Here is a 17,285-nt window from a genome sequence, read left to right on the forward strand (position 1 = left end):
AAATCCAGCTTTTAACTTAGAACTGTTATTTGTACTTGAAAAGAACAGTATTATTGTAGTAAAGAAAGGCAGGCATGAGCAGACTGGTAGAACACCAATAGGCTTCACACCAAAAGTAAGGAAATACGTTACTCTCCATGCTTGGCATATTTTTACTATAGGTATGTTTGCTTGAAATTTTATATTGAATTATTCTGAGTAGATGGCTAGGACAGTTACATGTCGTATGGTTTGTTTTGTTTGGTTTTTTTTGTTTAGTTTGGGTATTTTTAGCTAGTAGTTTCATCTAGCAGCTAGATTTTAACCTTGATACATGCAGCATTCCTGACACCACTGTAAATATGAGCAGTAATCACGATGGAACACTTAAGCAGGGGGAATAAATTCCCAGTTTATATTAGACGTGACCTGTTACTGTTTTGTCTTTTGTTGCCCCTTTCCAGCATTCAGCAGAAAAATACCAATTCTCAGAGGCTGGAAGACCAGGTCTTTCCAAACTTCCCCACCATAGAGCCTAATGAGTTAAATTTTCCTCCGTGATGTTCGTGCGGGATTTTAGCTGCTTAGACATACAAGGTCAAACGAAACTGCTCTATTACCTATTCTGACTCGTGGCAGAGCGGGGGGCACAGTTCCTTTGGGACAGGCCCCTTGGGAGCTGGTGACATAAGCAAGAGAACATATTCTGTGCTTTCAACATGACAAGATGTCCCTATTTTGCTCGGGCTTGCCGCCCCCCCCCCCTGCCTCCCCCAAACAGATCCGAGCTAACTGCAGTCCTGCATCCCTCTCGCTGCTGTAACTCTGGGTAAACACGGCATTAAGTAGAGGCATTGAGGTCACAGGAGAGGATTTTTTTACTAGCGATAGGAAGGCAAGATGGAAATGCAAAGTGGGAAGCTTTGGCTGCCTTGTAAGATTCAAGGTCCAGGACTGTGACTTTGGTGCTGGATCCACGCTACCTTTTGTCCCATTTGCCTACTGCGTTTTCACGGCATCTCCGATTTAAATGCGTTTGATGATGGTGATGGGGGACTCGGGGGGTGCACCGGTGTATTAAATCGGGAGAACCGCTGCTTCTCGGTAATGACAGTTCACAGAACAGCAGCAGCCTCAGCCCCCGACGGGGATTTTTGGTTTTGTTTGGGTTTTAATGAAGTGCTATACTGCAAGTGACGGGCTGAACGCGTCCAATGTCTTCGCTTGCCATGGTGTACGGACGCTTCATTAGGACTGCGATTGGACTTCCCAGCACCGAAGTTAATAAGCAGCGGTAGTTCCTCGCCATCGATCATGTGAAAAACTAAAGCACTTTGTGCATCTTCCAAAAATCCTCCAGCTAACACCTCTCCCCCACCAGGTAGCATCAGAAAGGTGGCCTTAGAAGCAGCGCTGGTATTTTTCTAGAAGAAAGTAGCGGTTTGGACGCGGAGAGCGATCCGCTCTCCTTATCTGTCATGAAAGTTATTGAACGCAATCGCCGTTCCCAGGCAGGCAGCTACACTATTGCATAACGCTCCCGCTGGCGCCCAGCGCGCTGCCCTACGCTCATCCCCACGAAGTTTTCGCCAGGAAAAACGCAGGAATTTTTTTTTTTTTAGGAGTCCTCGCTCAACGGAGGCGGCCAGGCAGCCCCTCCGCGACCGCGCGGGGCGAGCTGAGGCGGGTGGGGGGGGGGGGGGTGCAAAACGTTCCGGCTCTGCCGCCAACGCCGGGCTTACCTTAGGCTTCCTTAAACCGAAGTGGCGGTCTGTGCGTTCCCTTCGCCGGGCATCTCCCTCCCTCCCTCCGCCGGGGCGAGCTGGCTTTTGGCCCTCAGAAGGTCCGCGCCGGTCGCTCATCTGCCGCTGCCCGCCACACCGCCGCTCTTCTTCCCTCAGCTGCGGCCGCCCGACCGCTCGCTAGAGGCAGCCGCCGCCGCCGCCGCCTCACGTTCCCCCGCTGCCCTCATCGGCTGCGGCGCCCGGTTCGGGGGGGAAGGAGGGAAGGAAGGAAGGAAGGAGGGAGGGAGGGAGCTCGCCCTCAGTGTGTGTGTGTGTGTGTGTGGAGGGGGGGTGTCCTCTCAGCCGGGTCCCCGCCGCGGCGGCGGGGGGGGAACTTGTTGAGCGGGACCGGCGGGCGTCCCCCGGCCGGGAAGGGGAGGGAGGGGAGCGGGCTTGGGGCGGTGGGAAGGGAGGGGAGGAGCCGGGGGCCGGGCCGGCGGCGGCTGAGGGGAGCCGCCTCAGCGGGGCGGGGGGGGGGGGGGGAAGACACTGAGGCGAAGGGTTTGCTGCGCGTCTAAAGGAGCCCGGGGCGGGGGGTGGGGGTGGAAATAGGGAATTTTGCAAGGTTGGCGCCTTACTAACAATCGGAGGTTTTTAGTAGTCCCGTTTTTTTCCTCAGAAGGCGCGGGTTCGGTAAGGGTAGATGCGTTTGAAAGCGGCTTCGCCGGTCATCGCCGAGCACCCCGGGGTTGGCGGTTGCGCTGCTTTGAACCAGCAGGACTGGAGCGGCTGCGGGCAAGAGTGGGTGATGCCGGTGCGTTCGGGGTTTCACCGAAGGGCTCGGTTAAAGCCACACGGCCGCGTTTTGTCTGGAGGAAGAGCTTTTAAGGCGCTGAACGAATAGACGCTCCCATTTGCTTTTAAACCTCGAATAAAATGGACGCGCGTTAAAAGTGAAGCAGTTTGACAGAGCAGCGAGGATTGACAAACGCGGTGATGTCCTTAAAACGCAAATCCCGGCTTTCCTCCCTTTCCCCAAAACCAGTTTATCGTTTTACAGAGGGCTTTTCAGAGATCTCTTTCGGTTAAAAAAAAAAAAAAGAAAAAAAAGAAAAAGTTAGAAATTAAATGGGTCATGTGTATTTAATCAGACCCATCAGACAGAAGATGTCATGAGAGGCACGAGAATTCGTCCGAGTTGGGAAGCAGTGGATCGGTCCCCTTTCCCTTTGAGGATTTCAGTAGTATCGCTGTTTATAAATGTTTTTCACCACAGCATGAAACTCGCTTAGCCCACTTGTCACCAGGTGCGGACCACGTAGTTTGTCTGTAGTGGCACTATCTTCGCCATCAGTAGCATCGCTGAGGATTATTGATCTTTGGATTTACTGAAGGGACCCCTGATCTGAAGTGGCAGATCAGACCGGCCGGACCAGCCCTGGCACGAAATGTCCCCGCTCCTGCCCGGGCTGAATGTGCACCACGCCACGCCGCAGCAGGGAGAGACACCCAAGCTAAGGTCTAAACAAGTTAGTACATCTACATAGCACGATGCAGCAGAAATACTGGCTCGAGTCCTGGACACTTTTTAGAGTTAATTAGCTGGAGCAGACCACTGCACCAATGAATGCATGCTGCTGCGGCGGCCGGAATACCTTGTTTGTGCCAGCTTTGCTATCTTTGCACAGGGCTCTGCTGATAGAGCCCCACAGTGGGTAAAAGAAATCCTTACAGACCCGGCTGTCACGTAAACATCAGTGTGGAAGCGTGGAGATGAATTCACAGAAATCCTTGCCCGTTAAATTGCAGTTTAGCTGTGCAGGACTGGATCAGAGGAGTGTTCAACAAATCAGCCAGTCGGCAGAGGGCAGCTAAGTTGCTCTCCCTGTCTGCTACCTGTCCAGGTACTGTGCTTGCCTTCCTCCCTGCATACTTTATCTTTGCAAGTTGACTGCTGATCCCTAAAAGAGGCTGCCCAAGGGCACGCTTTCTGCATCTGCTGCTGCTCTGCCATCCTGCCCTGCGCTCTGCTCCGGGATAGGGGCTGCGCGCTCCCCGCAGCCGTACCGCAGGGAGTGAGCCGATGGCACAGTTCCGAGCACAGTTTATGATCTCTCTGGGTTTCTTACCAGAGATTTTTTTTTTTTTTTTTTTTCCAAAGACATAGGTGGGAAGAACTTAAATATCAACTTGCTTGTTGATACAACAACAAACACCAGGCTTTTTTTTTTTTTTTTTTTCTTTCTCTCCTTTTCTTTTCAGCAGTGCTGACTTGCTGTATTGCAGGACCTCCATGGTTTTCTCTATACCAAAATAAATTTGTTCTTGGCTGCAGCCTGTACACAGACATGGGTAAAATTACGTGGTACGGCGACCATGTTTTAAATACGTATGCTACTTCAACAGAAGCAAATAGGTCAGTGGTAGTAGATGCTGTTACTTTTTCACAACCTGAAGATGGGAGCTGTGCAGACTACATCCCAGGACCTGCAGACCACGATTGCTAGAAGAAAATACTATTGCTAGATAACCTTAGTGACTTGAAAGGAAAAGCACTCTGACAGAAGTAGCAGTTAAAACAACATTATTATCTTCTCCATAATTATATTTAGAGGCTGTTGTCCTGGGGCTGATTATTCTTGCACGGCATTATGTGTATGCCCCATTTATAAAGCTGGGCAACTGTACAGCATTTTTCTGTAGATTTTTAGAGAATTAGAAAGGACTTCCCAGTTGTGGACCAGATTCCTGTTTGTCCTGCGCATGTGTAACTGCTGACACTATGGGTGTACATAGGGATATTTTAAATCATGCTTTGTGAAAAATAACATGGTTTCTGATTATCATGTTTCACGTTACTGTAAAAGCGTATAGAAGTAAATAAACTGGGAAAAAGGGAAATGCTTTATCATCCCATTTGCCAATTTTTCGGCCTTTAAAAAATGCTCAGCACAACTGTTGCATAATGAAACGTAGTGTCAAAATGATGCTTGAGAGGGGAGAGGGAGGTCCGACTTCAACCGTGAAAGATGCAAAGAGAAAAGAGACAATTCATTATTAGTTTTTTAGCTACAAAATCATTCCTCTCTAACGGAGCGTCCTTCCCAGATTACATTTTTCTTCAGGTGTTTGTCAAGGAGGAGTGAGCACTGCTCAGGGCTACGGTGATTCGTTCCCATAACACGTGCAGGTGGGCGGATGGAAGTCCTGCCTTGGACTTCTGGAGTGAGGGATAAAATCATCAGGTTGTATTTGAGAGCAGTGAGATCTAATTTTTTAGTGGTATTCTGTGTGGAGGAGTACAATAAGGGGTCCTTCTTCCACACTGCTAATTCTATTCTAAATTTTGGGGAGGCATCTGTGCGCATTTGTAAATGTTAATCTGCTTGCGCAGTCTGGTATTACAGACTTCAGGTTTTGCTTTATTTTTTTATTCTTATATTCAGCTTGTGGGAGAGCGTGAGGAGACTGGGCACGTCCGAATGACTGAGGTGCTGGTACTGAGCTGGCATGGGAATGTCAGCCCATGTCCTCCTGGCTGGCAGCCCCGGGACATGTCCTCCTCGTGGTCCTTACAGCTGCCGGGGTTTTGGCTAGAGGACTGCTCACGGTGAATGCCGCGCCTGAGGAAAATGTGTGTGTTGAGCAGGTGTTTTCTATGATTACGCTTCGCTAGAGCACGCGTGTCTGACGGTGTAACGCTAAAATGTAATTTTCTGGAACAGTCTATGAAGTTCTTGTCAGTCCTTGAGGAAACCAGCTCAAATCCAGCTCAGGGAAAAGCATGTGGCAGCCAGAGCTCAAGTTCCCTGCCAGGTGTTTCAGCTAACACCAGCACGGGGAAGATGATAACCAACCCCAAGGTGATTTTCAAAATCAGCGTGAAAGCTGTTATTTAGACTTACCCTAGTTTTAAACACGTACGGTGCACTGAGGTGCAGGTTCAGGAATGAGTTCAGGGTCCCATTGGAAGGGGAAAGCTGAGGAAAGCGATGGTTCCCCAGGGTGAAGGATGGGCTGGTGATGCTGCCTTCCTTGAACGAAGCCCGGCCGAGCCGCTGACGTGGTGTTGTGGTTTAACCCCGGCCGGCAACAGAGCCCCACGCAAGCCACTCACTCGCTCTCTGAGGGGCAGAATCGGAAGGGTAACAGTGAGAAAACTCGTGGGCTGAGATAAAGACAGTTTACTAGGTAGAGCAAAAGCTGTGCACACAAGCAAAGCAAACCAAGGAATTCATTCCCCGCTTCCCACGGGCAGGCAGGAGTTCAGCCATCTCCAGGACAGCAGGGCTCCAGCACGCCGAACGGGGACTTGGGAAGACAAACGCCATCGCTCCGAACATCCCCCTTCCTCCTTCTTCTTCCCCCAGCTTTACATACTGATCATGAGATCCTATGGTCTGGGATGCCCCTCGGGTCAGTCGGGGTCAGCTGTCCCGGCTGTGTCCCCCCAACTCCTTGTGCCCCCCCAGCCTCCTCGCTGGTGGGGTGAGGAGCAGAACAGCCCTTGGCTCTGGGTAAGCCCTGCTCAGCAGTAACCAAAACATCCCTGAATTATCCACACTGTTTCCAGCACAAACCCCAAACCTGGCTCCATACTAGCTCCTACGAAGAAAATTAACTCTCTCCCAGCCGAAACCAGCACATGTGGGCTTGGTCGCAGGAGAGTGTTACCACTTGGTACCTTTCCTGCAGGGCCAGCTATTGGATATAGATAAAGTAACTTTTATTAGGAGGCGTAGTCTTAAGTGCTGGCACCAAATACGTAAGCTAGGTTCCTAGGGATAGATGTGATTGTTCAGGACTAGTCTAATTTGTCACCGAACCTTATTGCCTCCTTTTTAGGTGAAAGAAGAGTGAAATTTACTTGATTTGAAACACAGAGGCATGGATGATGTTGTGCCTTTTCTCTCTGTAGTCATTTGGGACCAATGCTGTCGTTATATCTTTGCTAAAAGCAAATATTTTTATATTGCTGAATCTTCATCCATATTAATTAGGTTGTTATTTTCATGCCTTTATATGATAGCTGCCTGGCTTTCTGTGCTAAATCTGTTATTTATTTATTTACTTGAACCTGCCATTGGAAGAAAAATGGAGGAATGTTAAATATGTTCCTGTCCTCCAGCTGAGGTGAATGCAAACTTGGCTTGAATTTCAATCAAATCCTTAGAGGTGCTCCTTGCTTTGAGGAAGGATATAATCTGCTTGGCTGTGATGACAAAGAAATAAGGTGTCTTGGAGTCATGTTGGGCAGAAATTTGAGAGATTTAATTTAGTGTCTTGCTCCATGATAAGTTTTTTTCCATGAGCTTGGACAATTAATTTGAGACTATGCTTATGTCTGTTCTTTATCTGTAAAGTGCGAGTAATTGCACATCTGTTAACTTAGAGGAACATTTTGAAGATAAAGTGGATTTAAGATTATGTGTATAATACCCATAATACCTGTGTGCAGCTAAAATATTAAATAGCTGATTAACTGAACTGCTGCTTATGGGTTTTCTGCTCTAAGAAGGAAAATGCTGAGTAACCTCATTAGCTATGATAGTTATTTCTGTACTTCGCTGGTGTAAGTATGAACAGGATTTAGGCCTCTCAATTTCCCTTTGTACAGATCATTGTAAGAAAAATATAACAGTAGGTCTTAGCCAGCTAAAGCTGAGATTTGGGGTTCCAGTTGAATGCTGTCTCATTAGGAATCCAAATTGCTGTAGATGTTAGTTTATCATTCACACTAAGAAAGAAGTCTGGATTTTATTGGGATAAGAGGGTTTTGGTTTGGTTTTTGTTGGTTGTTTTGGGTTTTTTTCCCCCATATTTTCACTGTGTTTATAGTTCAGAAAAGTTCATTTTCAGTATACAAATGTTTTTTTGGGAAGGGACCTAAACTGGTCATTGGAAATGCTTGTTTGGCTAGTCTCTGGTGGTGTGTACGAGCCATGGAGTCACTTGCCTAATAAAGATGTTCTCAATAGATAGAGAATTCTTCACTGGTTAGATTATCATGCAGCCTGTACAGTTAGGAAATAAATGAAGGTCTGGGAGACCATGATGTATGATACCCTAAATGGCTGCATTTTGTTCATATTTGAAAGGCAGTTTAGCTTGTCGTCATTACTGATGATTTGTGCTTTTATAGCCCTTCTTTTTGCATTTCAGAAATCCTTTGTGCCCATCTGAATAATAAATCACCATATTTGATTTGTTCAATAAGAGCAAATGTGAAATTACATTCTTATTAAGATGTCTTGAGAAACTGTAACTGTGGGTGAAATTTTTTAAAGGGGTATTATGCCAACTTTGTTAATATTTTGTTTTGTCTTGTTTATTTTATTGCCTTTGCAAATCCCAGGGATATATCTCCAACTGCTTTATGGCAAAGGGAGAAATACTGCCCTCTTTAAAAATAAAAAATCTGATCAAAGTTTTGATTGCCTTCAAACAAACAGTTTCAGATTTAAGCACCTAATGAAGTCTGGAATGAGCATGAATTCCATTTTAGAATCCAGGTTATGGACAAAAGAAAGGCAAATGTAACAAATAATGGGGATGCTTTAATCTGCTTCATGTTTGCTCTTTGGTGGAATAATATATTATTTGTACAACATGGATTTCATTAGAAGGAGTATTTGATGCAACTTTTCTGTCAAACTGAAGAACTGTTAAATGTTATAAGGTAACGTAAACTCCCACACCCTCGGTAAGTTTTTCTCAATTGAAATATTGAACTATTTAAGATTTGAATATAGCATAAAAATACAGGCTTTTATGTGCTTTCACATGTTGCCTGAAAGTTAGAAACCCAGACAGCAGTCTGGTGCTAATGCATAATACTTAACAGAGAAAAAAAAAAGCCAAAATAAAAAGTATGAAACAAGTGAAAAGTAAAAATCATACAAAATTATGTATGGGAGAGAAAAGTGAACAGTGTAAATAGTCAGAAGTAAATTGAACACACCATTTCTATCAATGCTCTGAGTCTAAACCAAAATTAAGTATTTTGGCCATAATGTTCAGAAATGAACTCTTTAGCGTAGTTTCCAAAATCTATATGCAGGTGCCAAAATAAAATGGCCCTCAATAATTTCGATACATGGCAGAGGAATGATGGCAGTGAATGAAAAGGGATATAAAGAGGCAGGTTGCAACATCACTGGCACCTCAAACCTTTAGCCATACGCTCGCAATTAAGAGCTTCTACTCCCTCGTTTAATCAGGGGCGTGTTGAAGAGGTCTAGTGGTATGAATGTGATGGCCACCGGGAATTTTAAAAAGTGTTAAAGAAATATAAAAAAGAGCATTTCACAGCCCATTTGCTGCCCTGGGAAAGCAAAGCTTCTGTATGGTCTTGGGCAGTATGGCCTTTCTCACACAATTTCTTGCTGCAGAAGGAGTAATTAAACAACAGGGTCTTACTTGGGATTTATTGAAACATATTTTTGTATCCACTGTATATTTCTTAAAAACAGTAATTTAAATGTTCCTGTCATAATGTGGCTTGCAAACTAGCATAGTAACACATTTCTGTAGTCCAACACTTCTTAAAAAATCAAACCAAAACAGTAACTTTTTTTTAATCCAAAACTGGTTGGAAACTGTTGAAAACCTCACTTCGTTAATACAGTATCGGATAGTAGCGCATCACATTAGAAGACTTGAAAGAACTTAGGCCGAGCAAAATATTCATATCTATATTGTTGCTAGTACTAATGTCAGATACTTTTATAGAAAAATAATACGTTAAGCTTTGAGTAGTGCCAGGGCTCCTGCTTTTTTTTTTTTTAATAAAATAACCTAGGAACATAAGCATTTGCAAATAAGGGTATGCTAAATATATGATTGACTGTGCAAAGCTTAATTCTTTCATGTATTAAAACTTAGTGACTAGGTTTTACATTAAGAAAGGAATGTAAGAAGTTATTTTTAAAAGTCTGAAAATCCTAAAAGCACAAAATATTTAAATAAGTTGTGTTATGCAGCAGTCTGATGCTAAATATGGGAAGCCAGATAATGACAATAAATTAGTTTATGATTGACAGCAGAGGCTAAGTGAAGTCCTTCTTAATCCTAGGTCTGTGGCCCTTCAAAATACAGCACAAGAAAAATGGCTCTGTCCTTTCTAAAACATGATCTCTGGGATACTATATTTAAAGTAGCACCACATTTTGATTTTCTTCAATTTTTAAACAAGTTCAGCACTTTAAATATTAATACTTAGCAGCAGTTGAGGAGCATAATTAGCACACGCCGTAAATCAGAGGGGTGTCAGTCAATACGGCGGTAAAGCCCAGTAACTAAAATGGATGTCGGGGACGAGGATGAGGAGCGTGTGCTGGGGTGGGCGAAGGCAGGAGAAGCCCGGCGGCCGCCGTGAATGGGAGATGGGTGCAGCCCCGGCCGTCAGGCAGGGTTCGTAGGTGGAATTTTCCATTGCGTTTCGTCCTTTTGGCTGCTCTGAGAAGGGCTACGCTGGAGGATGGAGACTGGCAGTAGATGTGCAGGTTTCGTGGTCACGGAAGGTAGGCGTTGGGAAGAGATGGTGATGTGGTTGAGTAACTTTTCCTGGAAGTCCTGCAGAACTCTGAAATCTCTGAAAACCCAGAAATAAATTTATGTTCTTTATAATACTGCGGTGCTTCCTTGATTTGCTTCTGGGAATTCAAAGTAGTACCCAAATGTTTGAGTGCTTCCGCAGTCTCTCCTTCTCTGCGCCCTTGCTTCCACTTCTGCCCAAGCCTTGATGGGAAGGTTTGTTGGATGGGGAGCTGGAACGATTGCTTCTTGTCTCCGGACGTTATTCGTTCATCAGACCATCTTGCCATAGAATTTGTGCAGTCCCTTGCTGGGCCTGCTTTTGCTGCCTGCCTCCGTGACTTCTGTAGGCACAACTTCCGTCACTCACTGCATTTAAAAAATAAATGCCTAAATTAAAAGTACCATCTCATATTTGCCTGAAATTCATCTATTAGCTTCAACAGCTGCCTTCTGGTTCTAATACTGTGAAATCTGTGAATAACAGCTGTGCACTCATTTCATCCACCACCTCTGTGAATTTGTAAACTTCAGTCCTATAAATCCCCCCTCTGCCTTCTTGGAAGAACCTGGGACTTTGTGGCCCCTTCTCAGGAGGCAGCTTCTCCATCCCCTTGTCATAGACTCATAGGATGGTTTGGGTTGGAAGGGACCTTGAAGATCATCTAGTTCCAACAAGTCCCCTGCCATGGGCAGGGACCCCTTCCACCAGCCCAGGTTGCTCCAAGCCCCATCCAACCTGGCCTTGGGACACTGCCAGGGATGGGGCAGCCACAGCTTCTCTGGGCAACCCGTCCCAGTGCCTCACCACCCTCACAGGGAAGAACTTCTTCCTTATATCTAACCTAAATCTGCTCTTTCAGTTGAAAACCATTGCCCCTTGTCCTGTCACTACAGATGCTGGTAGAAGTCTCTATCTTTCTTATCAGCCCCCTCTTAAGTATTGAAAGGCTGCAAGAAGGTCTCCTGGAGCCTTCTCTTCTCCAGGCTGTCATTTTGGTTGCCCTTCCCTGTACCTTCTCCAATCTATATGTCCCCCTCAAGTTATGGAGGCTGTATTTATTTATTGAATTTGGTTTTACTTCTCTGCGAGATGATATAAATCAAAGCTTTCACTGAAGGGTAGTAGTAAACATCACTGGAACTTTATTCGTGAGCTAAGTTTTTACTCGGAGCGATGAGCTGGGATGATGAGCTAATGAGGTTTGTTTTGATGTACAATTTTGTTATTTCACATCAATTACCAGATGACAGATAAGCTCTGCAGCAATTGATTATCTAAATAAGGGGCTTAATATCCTGTGGGAAAGCTTCTGGGGACTGAAGGTGATGCTAAATGGACAGATAGTGGCCTCCTGTAAGCTGACACATCAAGTCGCTGACATTTTTGTTGGCCGGCGCAAGGGACGCCGGTTCTTAAGTGGAGAGGAAAAAAGGGCGAGTTGGTCCCACGTGCTCGGAGCGTTTCCAGGAGGAAGGGGGGACTGCCTTCTCTTTAACCCGGGCTGCGGAGCCTTTGTGTGAGAGCTGCGGCATCCCCCCCCTCATCCCAGGGAGGGTCAGGGTTTCGCTTTGGGCTTCTTCTGTATTTTCACAGATCTCTACATTTTTTGCAGGTGCTTCTGTCCTTTCCTCTTAATGAAAAAATTGGTGAAGGATTGTGCCCCTTGGTTCTGTCACTGTATTCCATAGGAGCTCATTTAGTAGAGAATTTAGGATGTGATGTTTTTCACAATATTTTGATTAAACAGAGTTGAACTTAAAAATATCATTTTGTTTGGGGTTTTTTGTTTTGTTTTGTTTGGGTTTTTTGGGTGTGTTTTTTTTTAATGAAAACTTTTTAATTTTAGGTGTTGGTAGCAGAAATTACAAGGTGAAGATTCCTGGCTAGAAAAACCTCAGTAACTGGAAAAAGCAAAATACTTGTGCATGTTAATTTTTCCATTTAATAAGGAACACACACACACACACACGCACACAAAAGTTTTAATAATTCACAGGGATGCAATGAGTATTTTCCTTTTATTTATGCGTATTTATCACTTGGCTTGAATTGTAAACATATTAATTCCTGCCTACCAGTTAATGACTTTGGGTAATGTTTGTACTCTATTTATGCAGAAATTGTCCATATACCTTGCAGTTACTTACAGGAATAGACTTAATCAGGTCTACTTCCTTAGCCCTGAAAGACATTTTGTCTTACTCTAAGTAGTTTTTCTAAGGTATTTTTAAAGCACTCTTTTTTTAAATCCTTAAATTTACATCCTCAACAGATAGTGAGTATTTTTCAGCCATACCAATGTACTTATTGTTTTCAAGACTTACTTTTGCCAAATGTCAAGAGTGGGTTGAGTGTTGTAGGCTCTGCCATAACTCAGGGTTCATTTATTTTTGCGGCTGTGGTTTAAAATGTTACACCCCAAAAGGAGGTAGTTCTGATGGTATTAAGTGCATGGGCATTATGTCAGCGAAAAATACTTTCAACATAATGATACTATTGCATTCAAGTAGGAATAAAACACTGCACTTGTATTTTGAGACCTAAAGACGGGCCCTGGGATTAATTGGGATATTTGAGATCTCTCAGGTGTTTTCTGTTCTCCTATTTTTCATATTTTTAGTATATCTAAGTAGTATTGTATCACATAGAAATACAGTGCCATATTTGTATTCTGTGATATTTTAATGATATGGTAGTTCTGTTATTTTTAAATATTGGAAAAGGCAATGGGTGGTAAACATGCCCATATCTGTGTCATGAAGAAATTGATTATGTTGATATAAGAAATTGAATAGTGGTTTTAGTGGAACGTAAACCCGAGTAACTTTTCTCAGGAAAGTAACAAAATTACCCTAGCTTCCTATAATGCTTCATGGTTGATTTGGATAAACCATGGGATTCAAATATGGAGTGAAAATCTCGCCGAACTGCCCCCATGCAGCCGTCCTCCCACTCCCACAGCTTTAGTGTCTGTCTGTGTTTTCAGGATTGTTTCTTGCAAAGAAATAAGTCAATCTGCTTCAAAAATATTATTGATATCCAAACACTAACACGGTTCAAGCTTTCCAAAGTAATCCAGGGTTTAGTCGGACCGAAGTGGGCGTATGTGTGATTTGAGAATGGAGGGTTTTCAATAGATAAGCCTTTTTTTACGTGTATGCGCTTGAGTGGGATAATTTTGCTGATCCTGTTTGCGATTTACTTTTTGAGAATTATTTTGAAAAGATCTGAAGAAAAAATAAGCTTGCACTTTCTTGAACTAGTGAAGGCTACACAACATTTTGCACTGATCTGAGCGTGCAAAGGCAGGAAAAGTATGATTTGCGTCTAATTCTTTCTCTGCATCCCTTGAGATTTCTATGGCAATATGAAGTGACTGTTTAGCATTCGGTGTAGAGAAAAATGTTCCAAATGAAAGCTAATTTTTGTCTTTGAATGGAGTTGCAGACCAGACAGCTGTATACATGTGCATGAGTTGAATGCATCTTCGGACTTTTAATATGTTTTCCATCTCAGTAGTGAAACTCTTCCACTAAGAATTTCTTACTCTTTATGTTCAGTGGTGCTTTCCCTGGTCTCCATTTGGCTAGCTTTCCTCAGGAGGTAGTCCTTAAACTTTCCTCTTCAACATTTACAAGCTCAGTGCTTTTATCCACATATTTTTTTGTTGGTTTTTCTCCACTGTTTGAACGTCTGAGCTGTCTTAGCCGTGGTCCGAGTGCGTCAGTTCTGACTTCCAGCTTTTCTTTCATGGGTTTAATGGCAAAAATATCTCCAGTGTTTATATGAGATACGCAGAGCTGTTAATCCAGAACCGGATCCGGTGGGATCGCAGTGTGTCCAAAGCAGCAAAGAAGGGAAGAGCAGCAGACCCACAGTTTGCAATAACATCTCATGAGTATATATGAGAAGAAAAATGGAACTGGACTCAAACACAAGTCTAAAAATAGAAAGTTGCAGCCCATCTGTGGCCTAGTCACCACCTCCTTTGTCCCGAGCAGAAGTGAGCGGGGTGCTCTGATAGCGCGGGTCGCTGCAACACTGCTGGCTTTATCGAGCTGCGACAACTTGCGGTCTGCCGTGTAAAAAACGACACGTTTTTCTCTGCCATCAGCTTTGTTGCCATATTACAGCTATATGAAGAAGTGTTATGCGCATAAGTATGTGGATTATCATGAAAATTTTAATTAAATGGCTGAATAGTAGCTAAAGGTGATAGGGGAGGCAGCGTTGCTAAATTGAATTCATTCCGTATAGCTTTTGCTTTAGCCTGTGCACTGGTTTTAGTTTTACTTACTTTAGTTTTTCTTACATATTTTGAATAAATATCAAAGCTGCTGCTTTGCCTCAGTTGTGCTGGTTTGAACATATTTCACCTTGGCAGAGAAGTCCGAGCCCTCCAAGACCGGGATGGGAAATCCTGGGTGAGTCCAGGCAAGGAGCCGAACTTCAGAAAACGTAAAAGAGGTTCCGCTCGGTCCCGTTATTACCGCTCAGCTGGCAGTCTGGGAGGAAAAAATATCACGGGATATTCGCCTTCGCTCACCCAGAGCGGCGTGGGGAGGACACAGGCTGTAGGGGCTGAGCTCCACGGAGCGAAGCAGCCCCTTCCCCAGGACCGTCTCGGGAGCGTGACCTCCCCTCTGCGGGCTGGCAGTCCCTGTGCCTCTTCCTCCGCTGCCGCGAGAGAAGTTGCTTTTTACTTCGGAACGTTTTAAGTCACTGATTTTAATCTTGTTTTGGATTTAATTTTAACTGGTTTTTCAAAGAGAGATTAATTCTCATTTAGGTGTGGATATGTAATTAAAAAAGATCTCTCGACTTAAGTTGCTTTTGTTAACCACATGCATAGGCTGTACGTATATGAAAGCAATTACATAGCTGAATATACATCTAATCCCATTCTTAATGTTTAAGTGTTATTGTGTTAGAAAATGATAAACGACTTCTTATTTGTGAGGGGATTTACTTTTTTCCCTTATGATTTCTGCCAAGACGATGTTGGAAGGAAAGTGAAATTCAATTATAAATCAAAATTTATTTCAGTGGTGGAAAACCAGCACTTAAAAATGCTTTGTTATTACTTGAATATATTGAGTGTGTTGGATATCATAAAGAAAATTATCAAAGCATGTTTTGCTCTTCTGCCATAGTGAGTTATTCAATACAGAAGGTATTCCCCTAATATGTCTTAGGTGGTTCTTGGTAGGCCTGCAAGTACAGAGAAACCTGAATTATCTTCATCTGGAACCAGTAGAGCTTTATAAGCAAATATTCCCTCTCGGCCCTGTGCTTATTGTTGCCAGACCAGGCTGACTAGCGTGGGGGGAGCACCATGCAGACACGGGGGTGCTGCCTTCAGGACTCGGGATACCTGGCTGTCACCAGATGATCAGTAGGCGCAGATGAGCTCTGTCCTTCGGGAGTTTGGAAATTGAGTCCCACGTCTACGCTTTTCTGTTGAATTGAAAAGGGAAATGAGACGTCCCGGTTTTAAAATTTTCAGTTTGTTTCTAATCTTCCAAGTATATGTCATTCATCTGAAATAAATGGAATAAACTGAATTTAAGAATAAAAAATCAAAATCTGTTTGCATGCAGAAGAAACTCCTGTGGTCAAAACCTGGTCTAACTACTTCAAAAAGATGTATGTGCAGGTGCTGGCCGGCTGCTTGCTTCAGTTCTGTGGTTTGGCTTTCTTAAAATAGGCTTTTTAAATTTAAATTATTCCAACCAATTAGTTCTTTAAGTCATCACGCTTTTCATGTATTCTAAATACTTCTTTTAAAGAAATGTATTTCAGTTTAATGCTTTTTGAATTCATCCTTTTTATTCACATGAGTTAGCGCTGCTCCCTTTTACTGTTTGTTCTTACCTTGAGAACTGTCAGGACGGACTGAAAACAGAAATCGCCTTCCATTGCCCTCTGTGCCCACAGCTGAGAAAGTGCTGTTGTCTTCATGGCGTCTGCTGCCTTATTTTTTCTGTGCTGCCTCCTGCTCCTGAAATGAAGCGTGGTTCCTTTGGCCTTACAGCGCGGCAGACGTGTCCCTACACATACCCAAAAACTGGGCAGGTCTGAGAGAGGATTGCCTTGCTCGGGCTTTGCGGTCCCACAGCGGCTCTGTTGTGGTCCTACCAGGAGTTTCGTGTTTCCTTTTGCGCTATCGAATGCTGTGATTGGCCCCAAATCAGACAAAAAACCTGAGTTTGTCCTTGACCTAGCTGATAGTCTCCTTTTGTCCTGCTGGTGTTGGATTTCTGCTGAGTTTAGGAGCGCTGATTTTTTGCAGTAGGAAAAGGATAAATAGCTCAGTAGCATCATGTTGGAGCATATTGTGTTGAACTTTTTGGTCATCATTCCAAATAGTAATAAAAAAGTTTTAATTAATTTCGTTTTCCCCAACAGAAATGTTCAGCTCTTTTTGCTTAGATTCCATATTGTAGATTGATTTCATATTCTATTCATGAAGTATCTTTGAGCTTTGAAGCTCTTCTTGATACTGTACATTGTTTAGCAATAGGTTGTCTGAAAGAATCCCCCAAAGTATTCTGAGTTATTGTGAGTTTAATAAGAAATAAATTCAAATCTAATAATGTTACGGAGACGAATTGTGTCATTCTTGGAGACGCAACCCACGTATCGTTTGCAGGTTCTGCAGATGAGTCCTTCCCTGTTTCCTTTAATTAAATACAGTACTACATAGGTCTGTGTTCCTTGATGGTGTATGCTTATGAAATACAGATATGGCTACTTCTCAAAATATCTGTAGATAGCCTCCCTCACTGCCTGTCAGAAAATATTTCGATCTGAATGTCTTGCTTTTTGTTGTCTAAAGGAAACACTACTGAGTTTTTCCTCTGTTCCTGGCAAACCTTGCGCACATTTTACAAAATCGAACAACCCGAAGAAGTTACAAAGTAAGATTGCCTGTTTGAGAAGCAACCTACACAGACATAAAACAAAGAGAAACCCTTCCGGTAGACAATTCCTGTAGGATAATGGTGCAATGTTCCCGTCTGTCCCTGCGGGAGAGGTGAAGG

At 43.7% G+C, this 17,285-nt stretch overlaps 2 protein-coding genes across 4 annotated transcripts in view; one reads left to right on the forward strand and one right to left on the reverse strand.

Moving 5' to 3' along the window:
- The window catches only part of INSYN2A (inhibitory synaptic factor 2A), a 48,580-nt gene extending 46,535 nt beyond the window's left edge, over positions 1 to 2,045 (reverse strand). Inside the window, exon 1 of the mRNA XM_049809520.1 lies at positions 1,722 to 2,045. The gene's annotated coding sequence lies outside the window, so the exon portion shown is untranslated. The remainder of the gene's footprint in view (positions 1 to 1,721) is intronic.
- Positions 1 to 17,285, forward strand: part of DOCK1 (dedicator of cytokinesis 1) — a 315,989-nt gene that overhangs the window by 153,712 nt on the left and 144,992 nt on the right. The window lies entirely within an intron of this gene.

The sequence above is a fragment of the Accipiter gentilis genome, chromosome 9 (assembly GCF_929443795.1).
Source record: "Accipiter gentilis chromosome 9, bAccGen1.1, whole genome shotgun sequence".
In the NCBI taxonomy this organism is placed as follows: Eukaryota; Metazoa; Chordata; class Aves; order Accipitriformes; family Accipitridae; genus Astur; species Astur gentilis.